A 24,666-nucleotide genomic window follows, 5' to 3' on the forward strand; every position below is an offset into this window, starting at 1 on the left:
TGGTTAAAATCTGCCTCTGGCATTTTTTGAAGCCATATTGCCCAGACACAGCTCCACGTGGTCCTGTTGAGTCTTCCTGGCTACAGAGAACTGAAAAAAAGCGACTGCTTTCCTGATTAAGTATCCTGCTGTTTTTTATATTTGTTTTACCTTCTACTGCTTACCTAGAGCAAGCTTTAACTGTTTTCATAGTTATTTACTGCATTTTTATTATCTGCACTTAAAAGTACATTTTAGTCGAAATTAGTCTAATTCAAGTCGAAAAGTGTTTGTTTGCTGTTTAATTTAATTGTTTGGCTGCCCACTAAAGTGTGCTAGCCTGTACTACTGACATATTGCCTTTTCTGCATTTCTGTGTGTTTCTATTTAAAAACAAAAAAAATATATATTCCTTGTTTTCCTGCCTCTCCTAAACTAGTTAGACCAGTTTACAGGCCTTGCTGTATCCTGGGCTGTGTTGTAGTTCCTGTATTGTCCAATGCCTTACTTGGATAGAAGGAAGTTTCTTAGCTCACCAGTGGGAGTGGGGAGCCTTAAATAGCCTACCTGTCCTTGAGGGAAGTGACCTCAGCACAAGAAGCTGTAGTAATTGGTCATTTTGGACCATTTCTAGCTCTTTTGAAGTTCCTTGGTTAAAATCTGCCTCTGGCATTTTTTTTGAAGCCATATTGCTCAGACACAGCTCCACGTGGTCCTGTTGAGTCTTCCTGGCTACAGAGAACTGAAAAAAAACGACTGCTTTCCTTATTAAGTATCCTGCTGTTTTTTATATTTGTTTTACCTTCTACTGCTTACCTAGAGCAAGGTTTAACTGTTTTCATAGTTATTTACTGCATTTTTTATTATCTGCACTTAAAAGTACATTTTAGTCGAAATTAGTCTAATTCAAGTCGAAAAGTGTTTGTTTGCTGTTTAATTTAATTGTTTGGCTGCCCACTAAAGTGTGCTAGCCTGTACTACTGACTTATTGCCTTTTCTGCATTTCTGTGTGTTTCTATTTAAAAACAAAAACAAAAAATATTCCTTGTTTTCCTGCCTCTCCTAAACTAGTTAGACCAGTTTACAGGCCTTGCTGTATCCTGGGCTGTGTTGTAGTTCCTGTGTTGTCCATTGCCTTACTTGGATAGAAGGAAGTTTCTTAGCTCACCAGTGGGAGTGGGGAGACTTGAATAGCCTAACTGTCCTTGAGGGAAGTGACCTCAGCACAAGAAGCTGCAGTAATTGGTCACTTTGGACCATTTCTAGCTCTTTTGAAGTTCCCTGGTTAAAATCTGCCTCTGGCATTTTTTTTGAAGCCATATTGCTCAGACACAGCTCCACGTGGTCCTGTTGAGTCTTCCTGGCTACAGAGAACTGAAAAAAGTGACTGCTTTCCTGATTAAGTATCCTGCAGTTTTTTATATTTGTTTTACCTTCTACTGCTTACCTAGAGCAAGCTTTAACTGTTTTCATAGTTATTTACTGCATTTTTTATTATCTGCACTTAAAAGTACATTTTAGTCGAAATTAGTCTAATTCAAGTCGAAAAGTGTTTGTTTGCTGTTTAATTTAATTGTTTGGCTGCCCACCAAAGTGTGCTAGCCTGTACTACTGACTTATTGCCTTTTCTGCATTTCTGTGTGTTTCTATTTCAAAACAAACACAAAAAAATATTCCTTGTTTTCCTGCCTCTCCTAAACTAGTTAGACCAGTTTACAGGCCTTGCTGTATCCTGGGCTGTGTTGTAGTTCCTGTATTGTCCATTGCCTTACTTGGATAGACGGAAGTTTCTTAGCTCACAAGTGGGAGTGGGGAGCCTTGAATAGCCTACCTGTCCTTGAGGGAAGTGACCTCAGCACAAGAAGCTGTAGTAATTGGTCATTTTGGACCATTTCTAGCTCTTTTGAAGTTCCCTGGTTAAAATCTGCCTCTGGCATTTTTTTGAAGCCATATTGCTCAGACACAGCTCCACGTGGTCCTGTTGAGTCTTCCTGGCTACAGAGAACTGAAAAAAGCGACTGCTTTCCTGATTAAGTATCCTGCTGCTTTTTATATTTGTTTTACCTTCTACTGCTTACCTAGAGCAAGCTTTAACTGTTTTCATAGTTATTTACTGCATTTTTTATTATCTGCACTTAAAAGTACATTTTAGTCGAAATTAGTCTAATTCAAGTCGAAAAGTGTTTGTTTGCTGTTTAATTTAATTGTTTGGCTGCCCACTAAAGTGTGCTAGCCTGTACTACTGACATATTGCCTTTTCTGCATTTCTGTGTGTTTCTATTTAAAAACAAAAAAAACAAAAAAATATTCCTTGTTTTCCTGCCTCTCCTAAACTAGTTAGACCAGTTTACAGGCCTTGCTGTATCCTGGGCTGTGTTGCAGTTCCTGTATTGTCCAATGCCTTACTTGGATAGAAGGAAGTTTCTTAGCTCACCAGTGGGAGTGGGGAGCCTTGAATAGCCTACCTGTCCTTGAGGGAAGTGACCTCAGCACAAGAAGCTGTAGTAATTGGTCATTTTGGACCATTTCTAGCTCTTTTGAAGTTCCTTGGTTAAAATCTGCCTCTGGCATTTTTTTGAAGCCATATTGCTCAGACACAGCTCCACGTGGTCCTGTTGAGTCTTTCTGGCTACAGAGAACTGAAAAAAAGTGACTGCTTTCCTGATTAAGTATCCTGCTGTTTTTTATATTTGTTTTACCTTCTACTGCTTACCTAGAGCAAGGTTTAACTGTTTTCATAGTTATTTACTGCATTTTTTATTATCTGCACTTAAAAGTACATTTTAGTCGAAATTAGTCTAATTCAAGTCAAAAAGTGTTTGTTTGCTGTTTAATTTAATTGTTTGGCTGCCCACTAATGTGTGCTAGCCTGTACTACTGACTTATTGCCTTTTCTGCATTTCTGTGTGTTTCTATTTAAAAACAAAAAACCCAATAAAATATTCCTTGTTTTCCTGTCTCTCCTAAACTAGTTAGACCAGTTTACAGGCCTTGCTGTATCCTGGGCTGTGTTGTAGTTCCTGTGTTGTCCATTGCCTTACTTGGATAGAAGGAAGTTTCTTAGCTCACCAGTGGGAGTGGGGAGCCTTGAATAGCCTACCTGTCCTTGAGGGAAGTGACCTCAGCACAAGAAGCTGTAGTAATTGGTCATTTTGGACCATTTCTAGCTCTTTTGAAGTTCCCTGGTTAAAATCTGCCTCTGGCATTTTTTGAAGCCATATTGGCCAGACACAGCTCCACGTGGTCCTGTTGAGTCTTCCTGGCTACAGAGAACTGAAAAAAGCGACTGCTTTCCTGATTAAGTATCCTGCTGTTTTTTTATATTTGTTTTACCTTCTACTGCTTACCTAGAGCAAGCTTTAACTGTTTTCATAGTTATTTACTGCATTTTTTATTATCTGCACTTAAAAGTACATTTTTGTTGAAATTAGTTTAATTCAAGTCGAAAAGTGTTTGTTTGCTGTTTAATTTAATTGTTTGGCTGCCCACTAAAGTGTGCTAGCCTATACTACTGACTTATTGCCTTTTCTGCATTTCTGTGTGTTTCTATTTTATTTTATTTTATTTTACATTTGTTAACCGGGCTAGTCCAACTGGATACAAGTCCATTTTCAGTGGAGGCCCGAGGAGAAAAGCTCCGCTATCTACTACATGGTCACAAAAACAGTACATACAAAATTATCACAATGGTTATAAGCCAAGTATGGGTATAAGTCACAAGTAAGAAAGGCAGTAGCAACAATTTCAGGAAGTTTACAAAGAGGGGGATAAAAAGACAAGGAAATTATTTAAGTACAGAAGTGGTAAGAGAAGGGAGAGAAGAATTAAGTTTTTTAAAAAAAAGTTAAGATGAGTGTTATTAGAGAAGTATAGTTATTAAGTCGACAGGAAAAAGAAAATAAATTGAAGAAATATATTTGGGAGAATTTAAGCGGAATGAAGGAGGAGAATAGAAGGTCATAGAGGACCTAGATCAACTGGGATTGATGCAAGAACAAAGCCAGTGTTTAGTAAGAAAGAGTTTCAATTTAGTCTTAAATAGTGTAAAAGAAGTGTGGGCTGCAAGGTCTGGAGGAAGTTGGTTCCAGATCTTACCAACTGAGTTTGAAAATATTGAATCACCTGCTGTATTCTTAGAAAGAGAAGTTTGAATCAGTAGTTTATTAGAAGAGCGTAGGGCTTTTAAGTTGTTGTAGGGTTTTATAAGGGTGGAGAGCATGGGTATGTTTTCAGGGTGGTAAAGGGCTTTGTGGGCAAGTGTAAGCTGATAGTACTGAATTAGGTGGGTAATTCCAGCCATCCTAGTTTAGAGAGGTTCTGACAGTGATGTGTTTTATATGGAGGCAGTGGCAAATCTTGCAATGTTGTTGTAGGCTGTTGTGAGCTTATTAATGTTATGCTTAGATAGGTTAGAATAAATGGGGGAAGCATATAGTAAAGTGGAGATAAGATGTGTTCTTGCTATGGTAGTTCTTGCTTCAGTAGTGAGGAAAGTTCTGATTCTATAGAGAGAACCTAGTTTTCTATTAGTTGCTTTTATGCTGGAGTTAATGTGAAAATCAAATTTTAGTAGATTGTCAATAGTAATACCCAATAGTTTGGTTGTTTGGTCAGGAGATATAAGGGTGCCATTGTTAGAAGTAATTGTGAAATTAATAGGGGAGATAGGTGTGTAGGTGAGAAGAGGAGGAGTTTAGTTTTTAGGGTTTAAGAGGAGACAGTGGTTAGAGAACCATTGCTCAATAGTAGTGAATGTCTTTGGGTAAGGTAGTGAAGGTCAGCTTGGTTTGTGGCAGAGCAAATGATGGTGGTGTCCAGCATACTGAATGCAAGTAGTTAGGTGTGGCAAGATGCAAGTCATTAATGAAGATGGAAAATAAAAGAGGACCTAAGATGGAGCTCATGGGACCCCTAAGGTGGTGGGGAGAAGTTCAGAGAGATTGTTGTTCCATAAAACAGCCTGTTTATGGTTTTGAAGGTAGGAAGTGAACCAAGTTAAGGCAGGGGTGTCAAGAGAGAGTGATTTTAAGCGATGAAGAAGGAGTTGGTGATTCACCATATCAAAGGCTTTAGAAAGGTCTACAAAGAATGCTGATGAGAGAAGATTGCTAACGGTTAATATTAATGGAGTCAGTGAAGGATAGTAAGGCTGTGGTAGTGCTATGGTAAGGGCGAAGCCATGTTGGCAGTTAGAGGAGATTGTTAGAAAGGAGGTGATTTAGTAACTGTTTGTGGATGCATTTCTCCATTATTTTTGCAATAGGAGATAGCAGTGCTATAGGCTAGTTAGAGTATTCAAATGAGTCGCCTCCTTTGAAGAGGGGGATGATGTGTGAGATTTTCCAGAGGGAAGGTATAGTATTTTCGGTTATGGTTCGGTTTATTAGTATAGAGATTGGGTAGGCAACTGCTTTGGCACCTAGCTGGAGATATTCAGCTGGGAGTTTGTCAGCTGAGGGGGTAGAGGCTTTAAGTTTTTGAAGTAGATTTAGAATATAGGAGGTAGGTATGGGTTTAAGTTGCATACGTGGAGGAGTGAAGCTTGGGCTACCTAATAAAGTGGTGTCAGGGGTTTGTTGGTTGGCCAGATTAAGTATTGTAGATGTAAAGAAGTTATTAAAAGCATTAGCTGTTTGTAAGGGAGAGTCAGGGCAGGAGCCAAGTGGATTTGGAGTTTCAACTTTTCCGGGGACAGAAGTGTGTTAATAGATTTCCAAAATTTGTGTGGATGATGGTGGGATGATTGCTGTAGGCGGAGGTAAAAGTTCTTTTTATCTTTAATGATAGCTAACTTTGTCATGTTCCTTTTTTGTTTGAAGTTAAGGTGGTCAATGGGGTCTTTGGAGGTTTGCCACTGAGTCCAGGCCTTATTTCTATTAAGGATCAGCTGTTTTGTGTTGGTTGTAAGCCATTGGGCTGTTTTATATTTCATGCGGATAGATCGCATGGGTGCATGTTGGTCTAAAATAGTAAGAAAGGTTTTATTAAAGTGGTTAACAGCGTCGTCGATAGGGAGAGTTTTAAGATGAGACCAGTTAACCAGGCTAAGGTAATTTTGAAACTTTTGAGGGTCAAAGTGTTTTTTGCTGCGAGATAGACGAATTAGTGGAGGTTGTTTTAGCTGAGTTTTGTGCCTAATGATATATGTGAGAGAGTGGTCACTAAGGTCATCTGGGAGGGTACCTGTTGAATACTTTTGTTGGGGACTATTTGTAAGGATCCAGTCAAGTATGGTATCTTTATTATTGCTCTTATTTGTTCTGGTTGTAGAGTTGATGGTTTGGTGGAACTGCAGGTTGATAAGGGTGGATGGATTAGCTTGATTGCAAGCATTCCAATCAATATTGAAGTCACCTAGGACTATGGTTTCTTGAGGTAGATTAGTAGAAAACCAGTTAAGTAGGTTTTCTAATATGGGGTTGTTGCCTGGTGGAAGATAGGTGCAGATAATGTTAATAGTTTTGTGTGGGTTAAGGAGATTTTCAAATAATAAGTTCAGCGTTAGAGTCATATGGAGGGTTTGGGCTGATTTCTTTACATCCAGACCAGATTTAAATAGAATGGCTACCCCCGCCACCTTTTATTAAGACGGTCCTGTCTTAGGATGTTGTAGCCAGGGGGATGATTTCATTATCTTTTATAGGGGTTTGAGCCAGGTTTCGGTAAGACAGAGAATGTCAAATTGCTGGACTTCTAGGAGGGCATGGAGAGCTGGAAGTTTATTGCAAATGCTACGGATGTTAAGATGAGCTATTGTGAGAGATTTAGTAGGTTTAGAATCTGATGTAGGAGTAGTTTTGATTTGTTGGGAGTTAGGGGGTGTTGTTGAAGTGTTTGGGCCTGGGTTGGGGTGGATGTCCCCATCAAGTAATTGTAGATTATGAATAAGGTGATTTAATTGTGAAGGCTTACAGAAGTACAAGTATTTTGTGTGTCTGAGAATAAGGTATTTGATATGTGAGAGTCTATGATATTTAGAGTCAAGATATGTGTTGCAATATGTTAGACTAAGATGTGTTGTGAGTGTAGATGGGGGGTAGTTAGGGTGAGTCTCTGTGGAATGTTAACATTAGGATTTAATGGTTGTTCATAGTAGGTTATTAGGTAGGTGGTGGAAAGAATAGTTAGAAGAGTTAGTAGTAGGAGAGGATGGTGAGTGTTGTACATGTTGAGAAGTGTAAAAGACAGTATAAAATAGGAGAATTAAGAGGTAGAGAGGGTGTGAGTGGGAGGGGATGACTATGGAGTAGGCGGAGAAGAGTATGTTCTGATTGGTTGCAGAATGTGGTGGGTGTGGTTATGTGGGGATAAATGTAGAGGTGCTAGGGCGGGTGAGATTTGGGGCAGGAGGGGCGGAGTGAGCTTGAGGAGGCTAACGGAGCGGGTAGACACAAGAGAGAGGAGTTCAGCAGGAAACAATCAGAGAAAGTGAAAAACAGACAGGTAAGTGAATGAACTAGTGAGTTATTTAATGTATAGAGATAGAAATATAGAGGAGCTGGAATGGAGGATTGTAGGTGGAGTATGAGAGGTCAGGTTAAGAAGCAGTTTAGGAAGACACTACAGTTAGAGGACAGGTAAGAAAGGTTAGTGAAGGCAGAAGATAAGCATAAGGGTGGGAGAAAGGGAATCCACAGGAGAACAGTAGTAGAGGCGCCACCTGGTGGCAAGATGTATGGTTACAGGGACAGACAGTATGGTAGAGGGCTAAGTACTGAGGGGGAGGGGGGAAGGAGTGTGTTATGCTAACACACAAGGATAGCTGAGGAAGATAGAGATAGAAATGAAGTGGAGGTATATAATGTGGATAGGGGAATTTGTAGGCTGCTGGAAGTACAGGAGGGGTGCTTAACTCGAGATACACTAAAATAATAATATTTTAATATTTAAAAACAAAAAAAACAAAAAAAATATTCCTTGTTTTCCTGCCTCTCCTAAACTAGTTAGACCAGTTTAACATGTTAACATTCCACATAGACTCACCCTAACTACCCCCCCATCTACACTCATGGGCGGCACAGTGGTGCAGCGGTTAACGTTGTCGCCTCACAGCAAGAGGTTCTCCGGTTCGATTCTCGGCTGGGGTGCCTTCTGTGTGGAGTTTGCATGTTCTCCTGTGTTCAAGGTGGGTTTCTCCGGGTACTCCGGTTTCCTCCCACATTCCAAAGACATGCATCTGAAGCATTTCTCCCCGGGCCTCCGCTGAAAACAGGCTCTGTGGAACCTAGTCGGACATTCCCGGTCAACAAATGTTAAATAAAATTAAATAAAAAAAATAAATAAATAAAGTTTACAGGCCTTGCTGTATCCTGGGCTGTGTTGTAGTTCCTGTGTTGTCCATTGCCTTACTTGGATAGAAGGAAGTTTCTTAGCTCACCAGTGGGAGTGGGGAGCCTTGAATAGCCTACCTGTCCTTGAGGGAAGTGACCTCAGCACAAGAAGCTGTAGTAATTGGTCATTTTGGACCATTTCTAGCTCATTTGAAGTTCCTTGGTTAAAATCTGCCTCTGGCATTTTTTTGAAGCAATATTGCTCAGACACAGCTCCACGTGGTCCTGTTGAGTCTTCCTGGCTACAGAGAACTGAAAAAAAGCGACTGCTTTCCTGATTAAGTATCCTGCTGTTTTTTATATTTGTTTTACCTTCTACTGCTTACCTAGAGCAAGCTTTAACTGTTTTCATAGTTATTTACTGCATTTTTTATTATCTGCACTTAAAAGTACATTTTAGTCGAAATTAGTCTAATTCAAGTCGAAAATGTGTTTGTTTGCTGTTTAATTTAATTGCTTGGCTGCCCACTAAAGTTTGCTAGCCTGTACTACTGACTTATTGCCTTTTCTGCATTTCTGTGTGTTTCTATTTAAAAACAATAAACAAAAAAATATTCCTTGTTTTCCTGCCTCTCCTAAACTAGTTTGACCAGTTTACAGGCCTTGCTGTATGCTGGGCTGTGTTGTAGTTCCTGTGTTGTCCATTGCCTTACTTGGATAGAAGGAAGTCTCTTAGCTCACCAGTGGGAGTGGGGAGCCTTGAATAGCCTACCTGTCCTTGAGGGAAGTGACCTCAGCACAAGAAGCTGCAGTAATTGGTCATTTTGGACCATTTCTAGCTCTTTTGAAGTTCCCTGGTTAAAATCTGCCTCTGGCATTTTTTTGAAGCCATATTGCTCCGACACAGCTCCACGTGGTCCTGTTGAGTCTTCCTGGCTACAGGGAACTGAAAAAAAGCGACTGCTTTCCTGATTAAGTATCCTGCTGTTTTTTATATTTGTTTTACCTTCTACTGCTTACCTAGAGCAAGCTTTAACTGTTTTTATAGTTATTTACTGCATTTTTTATTATCTGCACTTAAAAGTACATTTTAGTCGAAATTAGTCTAATTAAAGTCGAAAAGTGTTTGTTTGCTGTTTAATTTAATTGTTTGGCTGCCCACTAAAGTGTGCTAGCCTGTACTACTGACTTATTGCCTTTTTTGCATTTCTGTGTGTTTCTATTTAAAAACAAAAAAAACAAAAAAATATTCCTTGTTTTCCTGCCTCTCCTAAACTAGTTAGACCAGTTTACAGGCCTTGCTGTATCCTGGGCTGTGTTGTATTTCCTGTGTTGTCCATTGCCTTACTTCGATAGAAGGAAGTTTCTTAGCTCACCAGTGGGAGTGAGGAGCCTTGAATAGCCTACCTGTCCTTGAGGGAAGTGACTTCAGCACAAGAAGCTGCAGTAATTGGTCACTTTGGACCATTTCTAGCTCTTTTGAAGTTCCCTGGTTAAAATCTGCCTCTGGCATTTTTTTGAAGCCATATTGCTCAGACACAGCTCCACGTGGTCCTGTTGAGTCTTCCTGGCTACAGAGAACTGAAAAAAGTGACTGCTTTCCTGATTAAGTATCCTGCAGTTGTTTATATTTGTTTTACCTTCTACTGCTTACCTAGAGCAAGCTTTAACTGTTTTCATAGTTATTTACTGCATTTTTATTATCTGCACTTAAAGGTACATTTTAGTCGAAATTAGACTAATTCAAGTCGAAAAGTGTTTGCTTGCTGTTTAATTTAATTGTTTGGCTGCCCACTAAAGTGTGCTAGCCTGTACTACTGACTTATTGCCTTTTCTGCATTTCTGTGTGTTTCTATTTAAAAACAAACACAAAAAAAATATTCCTTGTTTTCCTGCCTCTCCTAAACTAGTTAGACCAGTTTACAGGCCTTGCTGTATCCTGGGCTGTGTTGTAGTTCCTGTATTGTCCATTGCCTTACTTGGATAGACGGACGTTTCTTAGCTCACCAGTGGGAGTAGGGAGCCTTGAATAGCCTACCTGTCCTTGAGGGAAGTGACCTCAGCACATAAGCTGTAGTAATTGGTCATTTTGGACCATTTCTAGCTCTTTTGAAGTTCCCTGGTTAAAATCTGCCTCTGGCATTTTTTTGAAGCCATATTGCTCAGACACAGCTCCACGTGGTCCTGTTGAGTCTTCCTGGCTACAGAGAACTGAAAAAGCGACTGCTTTCCTGATTAAGTATCCTGCTGTTTTTTATATTTGTTTTACCTTCTACTGCTTACCTAGAGCAAGCTTTAACTGTTTTCATAGTTATTTACTGCATTTTATATTATCTGCACAAAAGTACATTTTAGTCGAAATTAGTCTAATTCAAGTCGAAAAGTGTTTGTTTGCTGTTTAATTTAATTGTTTGGCTGCCCACTAAAGTGTGCTAGCCTGTACTACTGACTTATTGCCTTTTCTGCATTTCTGTATGTTTCTATTTAAAAACAAAAAAAAAAAAAAAATATTCCTTGTTTTCCTGCCTCTCCTAAACTAGTTAGACCAGTTTACAGGCCTTGCTGTATCCTGGGCTGTGTTGTAGTTCCTGTATTGTCCAATGCCTTACTTGGAAAGAAGGAAGTTTCTTAGCTCACCAGTGGGAGTGGGGAGCCTTAAATAGCCTACCTGTCCTTGAGGGAAGTGACCTCAGCACAAGAAGCTGTAGTAATTGGTCATTTTGGACCATTTCTAGCTCTTTTGAAGTTCCTTGGTTAAAATCTGCCTCTGGCATTTTTTTTGAAGCCATATTGCTCAGACACAGCTCCACGTGGTCCTGTTGAGTCTTTCTGGCTACAGAGAACTGAAAAAAGCGACTGCTTTCCTGATTAAGCATCCTGCTGTTTTTTTTATATTTGTTTTACCTTCTACTGCTTACCTAGAGCAAGCTTTAACTGTTTTCATAGTTATTTACTGCATTTTTTATTATCTGCACTTAAAAGTACATTTTAGTCGAAATTAGTCTAATTCAAGTCGAAAAGTGTTTATTTGCTGTTTAATTTAATTGTTTGGCTGCCCACTAAAGTGTGCTAGCCTGTACTACTGACTTATTGCCTTTTCTGCATTTCTGTGTGTTTCTATTTAAAAACAAAAACAACAAAAACATATTCCTTGTTTTCCTGCCTCTCCTAAACTAGTTAGACCAGTTTACAGGCCTTGCTGTATCCTGGGCTGTGTTGTAGTTCCTGTATTGTCCATTGTCTTACTTGGATAGAAGGAAGTTTCTTAGCTCACCAGTGGGAGTGGGGAGCCTTAAATAGCCTACCTGTCCTTGAGGGAAGTGACCTCAGCACAAGAAGCTGTTGTAATTGGTCATTTTGGACCATTTCTAGTTCATTTGAAGTTCCTTGGTTAAAATCTGCCTCTGGCATTTTTTTAAGCCATATTGCTCAGACACAGCTCCACGTGGTCCTGTTGAGTTTTCCTGGCTACAGAGAACTGAAAAAGCGACTGCTTTCCTGATTAAGTATCCTGCTGTTTTTTTATATTTGTTTTACCTTTTACTGCTTACCTAGAGCAAGCTTTAACTGTTTTCATAGTTATTTACTGCATTTTTTATTATCTGCACTTAAAAGTACATTTTAGTCAAAATTAGTCTAATTCAAGTCGAAAATGTGTTTGTTTGCTGTTTAATTTAATTGTTTGGCTGCCCACTAAAGTGTGCTAGCCTGTACTACTGACTTATTGCCTTTTCTTCATTTCTGTGTGTTTCTATTTAAAAACAAAAACAACAAAAACATATTCCTTGTTTTCCTGGCTCTCCTAAACTAGTTAGACGAGTTTACAGGCCTTGCTGTATCCTGGGCTGTGTTGTAGTTCCTGTGTTGTCCATTGCCTTACTTGGATAGAAGGAAGTTTCTTAGCTCACCAGTGGGAGTGGGGAGCCTTGAATAGCCTAACTGTCCTTGAGGGAAGTGACCTCAGCACAAGAAGCTGTAGTAATTGGTCATTTTGGACCATTTCTAGCTCATTTGAAGTTCCTTGGTTAAAATCTGCCTCTGGCATTTTTTTTGAAGCCATATTGCTCAGACACAGCTCCACGTGGTCCTGTTGAGTCTTCCTGGCTACAGAGAACTGAAAAAAAGCGACTGCTTTCCTGATTAAGTATCTTGCTGTTTTTTTATATTTGTTTTACCTTCTACTGCTTACGTAGAGCAAGCTTTAACTGTTTTCATAGTTATTTACTGCATTTTGTATTATCTGCACTTAAAAGTACATTTTAGTCGAAATTAGTCTAATTCAAGTCGAAAATGTGTTTGTTTGCTGTTTAATTTAATTGTTTGGCTGCCCACTAAAGTGTGCTAGCCTGTACTACTGACTTATTGCCTTCTCTGCATTTCTGTGTGTTTCTATTTAAAAACAAAAAACAAAAAATATTCCTTGTTTTCCTGCCTCCTAAACTAGTTTGACCAGTTTACAGGCCTTGCTGTATGCTGGGCTGTGTTGTAGTTCCTGTGTTGTCCATTGCCTTACTTGGATAGAAGGAAGTTTCTTAGCTCACCAGTGGGAGTGGGGAGCCTTGAATAGCCTACCTGTCCTTGAGGGAAGTGACCTCAGCAAAAGAAGCTGCAGTAATTGGTCATTTTGGACCATTTCTAGCTCTTTTGAAGTTCCCTGGTTAAAATCTGCCTCTGGCATTTTTTGAAGCCATATTGCTCAGACACAGCTCCACGTGGTCCTTTTGAGTCTTCCTGGCTACAGGGAACTGAAAAAAGTGACTGCTTTCCTGATTAAGTATCCTGCTGTTTTTTATATTTGTTTTACCTTCTACTGCTTACCTAGAGCAAGCTTTAACTGTTTTCATAGTTATTTACTGCATTTTTATTATCTGCACTTAAAAGTACATTTTAGTCAAAATTAGTCTAATTCAAGTCGAAAAGTGTTTGTTTGCTGTTTAATTTAATTGTTTGGCTGCCCACTAAAGTGTGCTAGCCTGTACTACTGACTTATTGCCTTTTCTTCATTTCTGTGTGTTTCTATTTAAAAACAAACAAAAAAAAATATTCCTTGTTTTCCTGCCTCTCCTAAACTAGTTAGACCAGTTTACAGGCCTTGCTGTATGCTGGGCTGTGTTGTAGTTCCTGTGTTGTCCATTGCCTTACTTGGATAGAAGGAAGTCTCTTAGCTCACCAGTGGGAGTGGGGAGCCTTGAATAGCCTACCTGTCCTTGAGGGAAGTGACCTCAGCACAAGAAGCTGCAGTAATTGGTCATTTTGGACCGTTTCTAGCTCTTTTGAAGTTCCCTGGTTAAAATCTGCCTCTGGCATTTTTTTGAAGCCATATTGCTCAGACACAGCTCCACGTGGTCCTGTTGAGTCTTCCTGGCTACAGTGAACTGAAAAAAAGCGACTGCTTTCCTGATTAAGTATCCTGCTGTTTTTATATTTGTTTTACCTTCTACTGCTTACCTAGAGCAAGCTTTAACTGTTTTCATAGTTATTTACTGCATTTTTTTATTATCTGCACTTAAAAGTACATTTTAGTCGAAATTAGTCTAATTCAAGTCGAAAAGTGTTTGTTTGCTGTTTAATTTAATTGTTTGGCTGCCCACTAAAGTGTGCTAGCCTGTACTACTGACTTATTGCCTTTTCTGCATTTCTGTGTGTTTCTATTTAAAAACAAAAAAAACAAAAACATATTCCTTGTTTTCCTGCCTCTCCTAAACTAGTTAGACCAGTTTACAGGCCTTGCTGTATCCTGGGCTGTGTTGTAGTTCCTGTATTGTCCATTGTCTTACTTGGATAGAAGGAAGTTTCTTAGCTCACCAGTGGGAGTGGGGAGCCTTAAATAGCCTACCTGTCCTTGAGGGAAGTGACCTCAGCACAAGAAGCTGTTGTAATTGGTCATTTTGGACCATTTCTAGCTCATTTGAAGTTCCTTGGTTAAAATCTGCCTCTGGCATTTTTTTTGAAGCCATATTGCTCAGACACAGCTCCACGTGGTCCTGTTGAGTCTTCCTGGCTACAGAGAACTGAAAAAAAGCGACTGCTTTCCTGATTAAGTATCCTGCTGTTTTTTATATTTGTTTTACCTTTTACTGCTTACCTAGAGCAAGCTTTAACTGTTTTCATAGTTATTTACTGCATTTTTTATTATCTGCACTTAAAAGTACATTTTAGTCAAAATTAGTCTAATTCAAGTCGAAAATGTGTTTGTTTGCTGTTTAATTTAATTGTTTGGCTGCCCACTAAAGTGTGCTAGCCTGTACTACTGACTTATTGCCTTTTCTTCATTTCTGTGTGTTTCTATTTAAAAACAAAAACAACAAAAACATATTCCTTGTTTTCCTGGCTCTCCTAAACTAGTTAGACGAGTTTACAGGCCTTGCTGTATCCTGGGCTGTGTTGTAGTTCCTGTGTTGTCCATTGCCTTACTTGGATAGAAGGAAGTTTCTTAGCTCACCAGTGGGAGTGGGGAGCCTTGAATAGCCTAACTGTCCTTGAGGGAAGTGACCTCAGCACAAGAAGCTGTAGTAATTGGTCATTTTGGACCATTTCTAGCTCATTTGAAGTTCCTTGGTTAAAATCTGCCTCTGGCATTTTTTTGAAGCCATATTGCTCAGACACAGCTCCACGTGGTCCTGTTGAGTCTTCCTGGCTACAGAGAACTGAAAAAAAGCGACTGCTTTCCTGATTAAGTATCTTGCTGTTTTTTTATATTTGTTTTACCTTCTACTGCTTACGTAGAGCAAGCTTTAACTGTTTTCATAGTTATTTACTGCATTTTGTATTATCTGCACTTAAAAGTACATTTTAGTCGAAATTAGTCTAATTCAAGTCGAAAATGTGTTTGTTTGCTGTTTAATTTAATTGTTTGGCTGCCCACTAAAGTGTGCTAGCCTGTACTACTGACTTATTGCCTTCTCTGCATTTCTGTGTGTTTCTATTTAAAAACAAAAAACAAAAAAATATTCCTTGTTTTCCTGCCTCTCCTAAACTAGTTTGACCAGTTTACAGGCCTTGCTGTATGCTGGGCTGTGTTGTAGTTCCTGTGTTGTCCATTGCCTTACTTGGATAGAAGGAAGTTTCTTAGCTCACCAGTGGGAGTGGGGAGCCTTGAATAGCCTACCTGTCCTTGAGGGAAGTGACCTCAGCAAAAGAAGCTGCAGTAATTGGTCATTTTGGACCATTTCTAGCTCTTTTGAAGTTCCCTGGTTAAAATCTGCCTCTGGCATTTTTTTGAAGCCATATTGCTCAGACACAGCTCCACGTGGTCCTTTTGAGTCTTCCTGGCTACAGGGAACTGAAAAAAGTGACTGCTTTCCTGATTAAGTATCCTGCTGTTTTTTATATTTGTTTTACCTTCTACTGCTTACCTAGAGCAAGCTTTAACTGTTTTCATAGTTATTTACTGCATTTTTATTATCTGCACTTAAAAGTACATTTTAGTCAAAATTAGTCTAATTCAAGTCGAAAAGTGTTTGTTTGCTGTTTAATTTAATTGTTTGGCTGCCCACTAAAGTGTGCTAGCCTGTACTACTGACTTATTGCCTTTTCTGCATTTCTGTGTGTTTCTATTTAAAAACAAACAAAAAAAAAATATTCCTTGTTTTCCTGCCTCTCCTAAACTAGTTAGACCAGTTTACAGGCCTTGCTGTATGCTGGGCTGTGTTGTAGTTCCTGTGTTGTCCATTGCCTTACTTGGATAGAAGGAAGTCTCTTAGCTCACCAGTGGGAGTGGGGAGCCTTGAATAGCCTACCTGTCCTTGAGGGAAGTGACCTCAGCACAAGAAGCTGCAGTAATTGGTCATTTTGGACCGTTTCTAGCTCTTTTGAAGTTCCCTGGTTAAAATCTGCCTCTGGCATTTTTTTGAAGCCATATTGCTCAGACACAGCTCCACGTGGTCCTGTTGAGTCTTCCTGGCTACAGTGAACTGAAAAAAGCGACTGCTTTCCTGATTAAGTATCCTGCTGTTTTTTATATTTGTTTTACCTTCTACTGCTTACCTAGAGCAAGCTTTAACTGTTTTCATAGTTATTTACTGCATTTTTTATTATCTGCACTTAAAAGTACATTTTAGTCGAAATTAGTCTAATTCAAGTCGAAAAGTGTTTGTTTGCTGTTTAATTTAATTGTTTGGCTGCCCACTAAAGTGTGCTAGCCTGTACTACTGACTTATTGCCTTTTCTTCCTTTCTGTGTGTTTCTATTTAAAAACAAACAAAAAAAAAATATTCCTTGTTTTCCTGCCTCTCCTAAACTAGTTAGACCAGTTTACAGGCCTTGCTGTATGCTGGGCTGTGTTGTAGTTCCTGTGTTGTCCATTGCCTTACTTGGATAGAAGGAAGTCTCTTAGCTCACCAGTGGGAGTGGGGAGCCTTGAATAGCCTACCTGTCCTTGAGGGAAGTGACCTCAGCACAAGAAGCTGCAGTAATTGGTCATTTTGGACCATTTCTAGCTCTTTTGAAGTTCCCTGGTTAAAATCTGCCTCTGGCATTTTTTTGAAGCCATATTGCTCCGACACAGCTCCACGTGGTCCTTTTGAGTCTTCCTGGCTACAGAGAACTGAAAAAAAGTGACTGCTTTCCTGATTAAGTATCCTGCTGTTTTTTATATTTGTTTTACCTTCTACTGCTTACCTAGAGCAAGCTTTAACTGTTTTCATAGTTATTTACTGCATTTTTTATTATCTGCACTTAAAATACATTTTAGTCGAAATTAGTCTATTTCAAGTCGAAAAGTGTTTGTTTGCTGTTTAATTTAATTGTTTGGCTGCCCACTAAAGTGTGCTAGCCTGTACTACTGACTTATTGCCTTTTCTGCTTTTAGCGCGGAGTTGCCACTAGAGCACCATCGGGCAGCGCCGGTTAAACAAGGTTAAACTATTTCTGGCTCCGTAAAGTCTGCTCTTCATTTTTTCTCTTAGAACTGCTCTACTTGTAATCTAAACAGTCTATTCTCTATCTGTAAAGCTCAGCACTTGTTCCTAAAGCATTTTTTAGTCAGGTAAAGCACTTCTATATTATACAAAGTACTTCACTAGCTTAAAACCCCCTTGAGTACCCACTTCCCTATAGGTACTTTCTGACTCAGTTACACAGCAAACTTTTTCATTTCTTCTAGCATGTCAGAGGGTCAGTTGCTAGCGTCCTCGCCTGCTCAGCTGGTGAATCTGTGAATATTGAGGCAATGTTACAATTGCCTCATGTACACAGACAACCCTCTCCTCCTCCCACAAAACACAAATACATGCGAGAGATGCAACTATATAGCCAAACTGGAGGCTGAGCTATCTCATCTCAGGACTGGCAAAACCAGACAGGAGGAGAAGGTAACCACACACACCATAAACCCAGTCTCACATAGAACTATCACAACTACAAATCAAACACATAAACACACAAAGACATACTCAGAGGCACTGATCAAAAATCTACCAAAACAGCAGAGGCCTCCAAAGCAGACACCCAAACATCTGCCACCTCATGACATAACACAAGCAACACATAGATCACAAAGTCAGTCTGCAAATCAGTCACAGCCCTTAAGGCCAAACACAATGCCAGACACACTTGTCATAGGTGACTCCATAGTCAGACACACTGACGTCCCACTCACCAGACTGAACAAGGAGAGGGTCACAGTAAGCTGCCTGTCAGGCGCTAGAATCCACCACATAACACAAGCATACAGGTCACTCCACAGCAAGTACAAGTATGACTCAGTCATTGTCCATGCCAGTGTGAATGACCTGAGACATACCTCCCTGGACTACATGAAAAGGGACATAAAGGAGCTCTCAGATTATGTAGCCCAGGCTGGTATGACCCTGACCCTGAGCAGTATCCTACCTTCACCAAGAATGATGCCACAATACAGAGACAAAATGATCAGTTTTAATAATTGGCTTAATTTCTGGTGTCATTCTAAGGGGATCCAATGTCTGTCTGCCTGGAATGACATGCTTGACAAGCCACGCTGCTTCGCAAGGGACTGCTTGCACCTGTCACCCCTGGGTTTCTGGATATTGGCAAAGGCTCTTGCCACCCCCATAGTGCCTTTTTTAGACAAGGCTCAAATTCTAAACCCACCGCCCTAGAAAACAATAATGGAAAAACTAAGGGTAATGCTGCTCAATGCCAGAAGTCTAAATCTCAAGATGCACGCCTCAAGCCCTCCTCAGTATGGAGAACATCGATGTCTGTGCTGTGACTGAAATCTGGTTCAAGGCTCCTGAGAGCACCCCGGCACTATCAGGTTTTACCTCATATCATGTGTTCCGGCCACAAAACCCGGACCGTACCACAAAAGGAGGGGGTGTATCCATATTCATCAAGGATACCCACACCTCCAGGCTGGTGGCAACTCACGAAGCATAAGAGACCATTCAGGTGCAATTAACCATAGGCAAAACTGCTCTACAGTTTGTAGCATGTTACAGGCCACCCTCTCAAACTCAGGAACCCCACACAGCCTTCCTGAAGACACTGGAGAGTATAAATGTCTCTCCAAACACCATGATATTGGGTGACTTCAACTACCCAAACATAGACTGGGAACATTACTCAAGCCCCAATACCCTAGCCCAAAGGTTCCTGGAGTTCATAAACTCAAATGCTATGGAACAACTTGTCACCATTCCCACAAGAGGTGAAAATATACTAGACCTGATCATCACAAACATGGGGACAAAATGCTCCACACCGAAGTATATCCCTCATTGGTGAGATCAGACCATAAACTAATCTCACTGGAGATCCACATCCCGCCCCCCACCCCAACAAAAAAGACCACAGTGAAGAACTTCTCAAAAGCCAACTTCACACTTCTTAAGACTGGTGTGGTATCCTTCAAGGCCCCTGAGCCATTGGAGACCACAACCCACGCTGCTGAATCCCTTACAAATGCTTTCTACGAGCACCTCCAGGATTGCATGGATCAAGCAATCCCAAATAAAATCAAGACCCTTTCCACCAAAGGCAAGCGCCTGATCTGGTGGACCCCAGCCATAAACAAACTTTACAACAAGAGGAGAAAGCTACTACAAGATAGAGCAAAATCCCTAAAAGGGAAGACATCTCTGATCAATACTAGTAAAAAACTACGATCACTCATAAAATCATCCAAGGCCAACTTTGAGAGAAAAATCGCCAAGGACTCAATAGACAATCATAAGGCCTTCTTTAGCTATGTTAGAAATCTGGGTGGAAACTCCCAGATATGCTCAGAATTAGTCCAAATGATACAAAAATCACTGAACCCACAGACATTGCAAACATACTGGCAGACAGGTTCAGTGAAAATTTCTCCCTCCCTTCCCCAAAGGAGAAATATCTATCCCAGCAGAGTGTAGCCTCCCAATCATCTCAAATGCCCAGGTGAGAGCTGCTCTCTCTAAAGCTAAAACACAGCATCAATGGGACCGGATGGTGTCCCGGCTGTGTGCTACGAACTCAATGAGGAACTAAACCCACACATAAGGCTGCTGTTTAATCTTAGCCTTACCACAGGATACGCACTCAAAAGAGTGGCGACAGCAACTGTGGTCCCACTCCACAAAGGTGGTGCTTCTACGGACCCTGGTAATTACCGCCCATAAGCTTAACAAGCCTGGTCTGCAAAGCTATGGAGAGGATCATAATGGAACTCATAAATAAAGACATAGGAGACCTACAGACATTGGATCCTACCCAATTCGGCTTTGTCAAGGGCAGATCATGCCTCTTGAACGTGGTCAACTTTTTGAAACAGTCACCAAGGCCATTGATGAGGGTAAGGCAGTTCACACAGCCTACCTTGACCTTGCAAAGCTTTCGACACAATACCCCACTCGGGTATCATAGAAAAGCTCACCAGCTTAAATGTAAACCCATATGTCACAAGATGGGTTGCAAACTGGCTCAAGGACAGAACCCACAGGGTTAGAGTTGCTGGTGCCTTGTCAGACTCCAAGCCGGTCACAAGCGGTGTCCCACAGGGCTCAGTCCTGGGCCCCCTCTTGTTCGGCATCTACTTTTCAGAAGTGCAGGCAAACATAGGAGGATTGTGGCTGACAAAGTTTGCAGATGACTGCAAACTGGGCACCATAGTTGAAAATCCATCAGACACAGATATCCTTCAGAGAGGTCTCATAGAAACGGATAACTGGTGCTAGAGCCATGGCCTTAAGCTAAATGCCAAAAAATGTATAGTCATACCCTTTGGTAAAAACAAGGTAACCCCAAGTTACCACATAGGTGGCAATCCATTAAGCACAGAAGAGGTTATCAGGGACCTGGGGACCCAAGTTGACAGTAACCTTTCTTTTGACACTCACATTGCCAAAGTGGTTAGGAGGACCTTCTACATTGCCCACCTGATTATGAAGGGATTCACATCCAGATCAAGGGAGGTCATTGTTCCCCTGTACTCTTCACTTATCAGACCAATGATTGAGTACAATGCCCCATTCGGAATGTATCTTACCCGACACCTGCAGCAATTGGAAAGACCCCAAAAGTTCCTCACCAAAAGGATAAAGGGGCTCAAAAATATGCCATATGCTGCCCGACTGAAGAAACTCCAGCTCTATTCAGTCGCATACCGTCTGCTCAGAGGTGACCTGTGCCTGACATACAAGGCCATGTCCAACCTGGAATTAATGGACATGCTCCACCTCAAAAAATCCAAATCCACCAGAGCCACAAGAGCAAGAGACTTAAACCTCAACACGGATATAAATAGGACATGCTGGAGGGACAGATTCATCACCCAGAGATTCCCTATGCTGTGGAACAGAATCCTGGTCCATGTGAGACAGAGCACCTTGCTGGCTCTGTTCAAGAGGAATCTTGACCAGTGGATGGGAGATCGTAGGTTTACCCCGGGGATCATCTCTGTATCACTGCTGGACAGAGGCACGGCAAACTAATGGGTATAGTATTCTTCAACCTAAGGGGTGGTAAAAGCCACACAACTCTGGCTAGGCTTATAAATGCCCTAGGGCAGATAGCCTAGTATGAACCTATGAATCTATGAACCTATGTGAAGTGGGAAACTTGGATGGAATTGTTAGTAACTTCAGTTGTCAATGATTTGCCAGAGGGGAGAAAAAAAAAACAGCTTTTATTAAGAATCAACCAGAATAACATTATGCAGAACTCTAATACAATCTATGCACTTATGGTGGTAAGTTAACTATTAACAAACATATAAGTAAGGGAGATTGGAAGTAGGCATACCTCTCATTCCTCCAAGAACACAAAATCATCCATACCTCTGAACCTCAGTCTAACCTACCACTTTTGAGTTCCACAATCCTGACTGATTCAAGACCCAACATGCTGCCTCCCTCGCATACAGTTGAATAAATAATGCCTGTCTTCTGGTAGTTATACTTACCTGCTAAAATACAGTTCGGTCGGAGTTGATGTCTGGTTTAAAGCCAACAACAGATTCGTCTTCTACCCAAACAAGAAACCCTACAGCCCAGCTCTTCAGCGTGAACACACAAGTCCTATTCGACGTGAAAAACTAAACGGGAAGGGTGCGTTTTGTGCATGAGTACACCTACATTGAGGTTAAATCTCGCAGGTGAGGAAAAAACCTGGAGAAAATGTTGAATTTGGACTTAAGGGTCACAGGCCGCATGGAAGAGCTCTGAGGACCGCATGCAGCCCGCTGGCCGCGGGTTGGACACGTCTGCACTAGAGAATGTTTAGCACAGCAGAAGAATAGCAGTGAGACACTAAAATTCCATATTGATCTGAACATTTTCACAGCAACTGAGCAAGAGAAAGTAAACAGCATGTTGTATCTATTTCTGCTTTATGTTGGCCTTTCTTTCTCCTATGTTGTTTCTCTGATGTGCTGAAGAAGACATATGGGTCTCATTCTTCTCTTAAGCTTGTTTCTTCTTCCCAGTCCCTTTCCTATAGTCTTTTATGCTCACCCTTTTGTTCTCACCACTTTATTTGAGCTTCAGGCAGGGCCTTCCTGCCAATTTAATCGCCTTCCTGTAATCTGTGTGCCAGTTATTTTGTCTTTTCCCATTAGTTTAGATATAGCTTTCAACCTCTTAACTCAAGAATCAGGGACAAGACCAAAACAATGAGGGACAGAGACCCCAAATCAACGACACATTGTAAATATTTCTTTCATATAATCTCCCAGAAAAAGACAGATTTTATGAAGAACAAAACAAAAAATATGAGGCAAAAACATGGACATGAGAAATCAGGGATCCGCTTTAGAAGAAGTGATCAGACATAGTTATACTGTTGCGTGGTCTTTTTTGACCAGTGATACTTTTTAGTAACCTTATTCCATCTTGAGGTTTTCTTTTCCAAGTGTCTGAATAGTGAAGTCTGGCAATTGGCCTAGAGGATTTAGCCAACAAGCTATTAATCACTTGCTTCCTGTAGTCCAGGGTCTAATTCCCTCAGCTTCTATTTGCGTATTGTTATAATCGGCATGAGTCACTTGACTAGAGAGTCCTCCTGTGATGAGTCTGAAGGTTCATGTAGGTCAGTGGTCTACTCTAGTTAGCAAACACAAGTATAACAAGAGAATCCCTGCTCCAGATGAAAGTGTTTACTAAGATATTGATATGATCATGAGCACTTCTGGAAGAATATGATACCTCATTTTCTTACTGTTGTTTGCTGTTATTCTGTTCTTTAACTGATCATTGTCATTTGATGATGTCTCTGAGGATCAGTAGATTTGCCTGTTGCCCTACTTACATTTGAAGTGCATTCCTCCTCCCTTTTCTTCTGGGTAGGCCATCTTAACTTTTTTTTTGTTATAGTTTCTAGCTCACCACAGTTGAACTACTTGTGTTATACATGCTCTTCTCCCCTTCTATCCTGTCAACTTTATCATTCAAAGTACTTTATAGTCTGCAATCACCATGTCCTAGTTACTTCTTTATTTCCTCAGGTTTCAGGTATTGTTATTGCTTCTTTTCCTTCTACATTGACTGCTGCCTGCAGTTCACCCATTTTCTGTCTAAGTTGGTGACATTGATGACTATGACTTTTTATCCTTATGGTTTCATGGCTGAATTATCCCCTCCACATGTTACTTTTCTCACTCTCCTCTGCACCTCTCTTTCCTTTATTTGCCTTTTTAACCCTTTCCGTATCAACTTAAAGGAACTATCAGCCTGATATCCTTTTTCTATCACAGGTTTGAGTATTGCTATATATTGGTATTTTCTCTCGGTTGAGTTAGAGCCCATCCCTAGCATAGGTCCCTCTCTGTCCTACAACTGCCCTCCACTCAACTACTTATGCTGTCTGCCACTCCCTCCCCTTATCCCTTCATCAACAGATGTAATAGGTTCATCAGCCTGGGATGACATGATCAACAAACCGCGATGCTTTGCCAGAGATGGCCTACACCCGAAGCCCCAGGGATTCCAGATACTGGCTAAGGCTCTAGCCACCCCTATAGTGCCTTTTTTAGGCAAGGTTCAAATGACAAATTCACCACCATAATAGGTACAAGCAAGAAGAATCTGAGGGTATTGCTACTCAGTGCTAGAAGTCTAAACCTCAAAATGCACTTTCTCGATGCACTCCTTAAAATGGAGAACATCGACATCTGTGCAGTGACAGAGACCTAGTTCAAGGCTCCACAGAGTACCCCTGCATTACCAGGCTATAATTCACACCTTTTGGCTACCTAACCTGGACTGAATCACTAAAGGCAGAGGCATGTCCATATTCATTAAGGATATCCACACCTCCAGGCTAGTTGCTCAGCATAATGTATCCGAGATTATCCAAGTGCAACTAACTCTGGGCAAGACTGCAATCCAAATTGTAGCTTGCTACAGATCACCCACCATGACCAGGATTCCCACTTCTCATTTCTTGATACACTGGAAAACATTAGGGTACAACCTAACACCCTAATAATGGGCGATTTCAACTACCCCACCATTAACTGGGAAAACTACTCATGTACCAACTCTTGTGCTCAACGTTTTCTGGAATTCATAAATTCCACTGCCTTGTATCAACTTATCCACACCCCCACCAGGGGCAGCAATATCCTAGACCTGGTTATTACCAACATGGGCACCGGTGCTCCACACCAGAGGTCAATTCCTCGTTGGTCAGATCCGACCACAAGCTAATCACCCTAGACATCCACATCCCACCCCCATTAGGGAAACCACAGTAAAAAAAATTCTCCAAAGCCAACTTCATGCTTCTTAAGACAGAAGTGGCAAACTTCACAACACCCATGCTGACAGGCAATAGAGGTATAACTGCTGAATCCTACACAAATGCACTCTATAAGCACTTACACGAGTGCATGGATTGTGCAATCCCTAACAGAACCAAGATGCTATCCTCCAAAAAAAAGGAAGCCAATCTGGTGGTCCCCTGCCATAAACAAACTCTACATCAGAAGAAATAAACTGTTGCAAAAAAAAAAGAGTAAAAT

At 40.7% G+C, this 24,666-nt stretch overlaps 1 long non-coding RNA gene across 3 annotated transcripts in view; it reads left to right on the top strand.

Moving 5' to 3' along the window:
- Window positions 1–24,666, top strand: part of LOC122805566 — a 2,364,904-nt gene that overhangs the window by 875,000 nt on the left and 1,465,238 nt on the right. The gene's annotated exons all lie outside the window — the stretch shown is intronic.

The sequence above is a fragment of the Protopterus annectens genome, chromosome 6.part1 (assembly GCF_019279795.1).
Source record: "Protopterus annectens isolate FY-2018-M chromosome 6.part1, PAN1.0, whole genome shotgun sequence".
In the NCBI taxonomy this organism is placed as follows: domain Eukaryota; kingdom Metazoa; phylum Chordata; order Ceratodontiformes; family Protopteridae; genus Protopterus; species Protopterus annectens.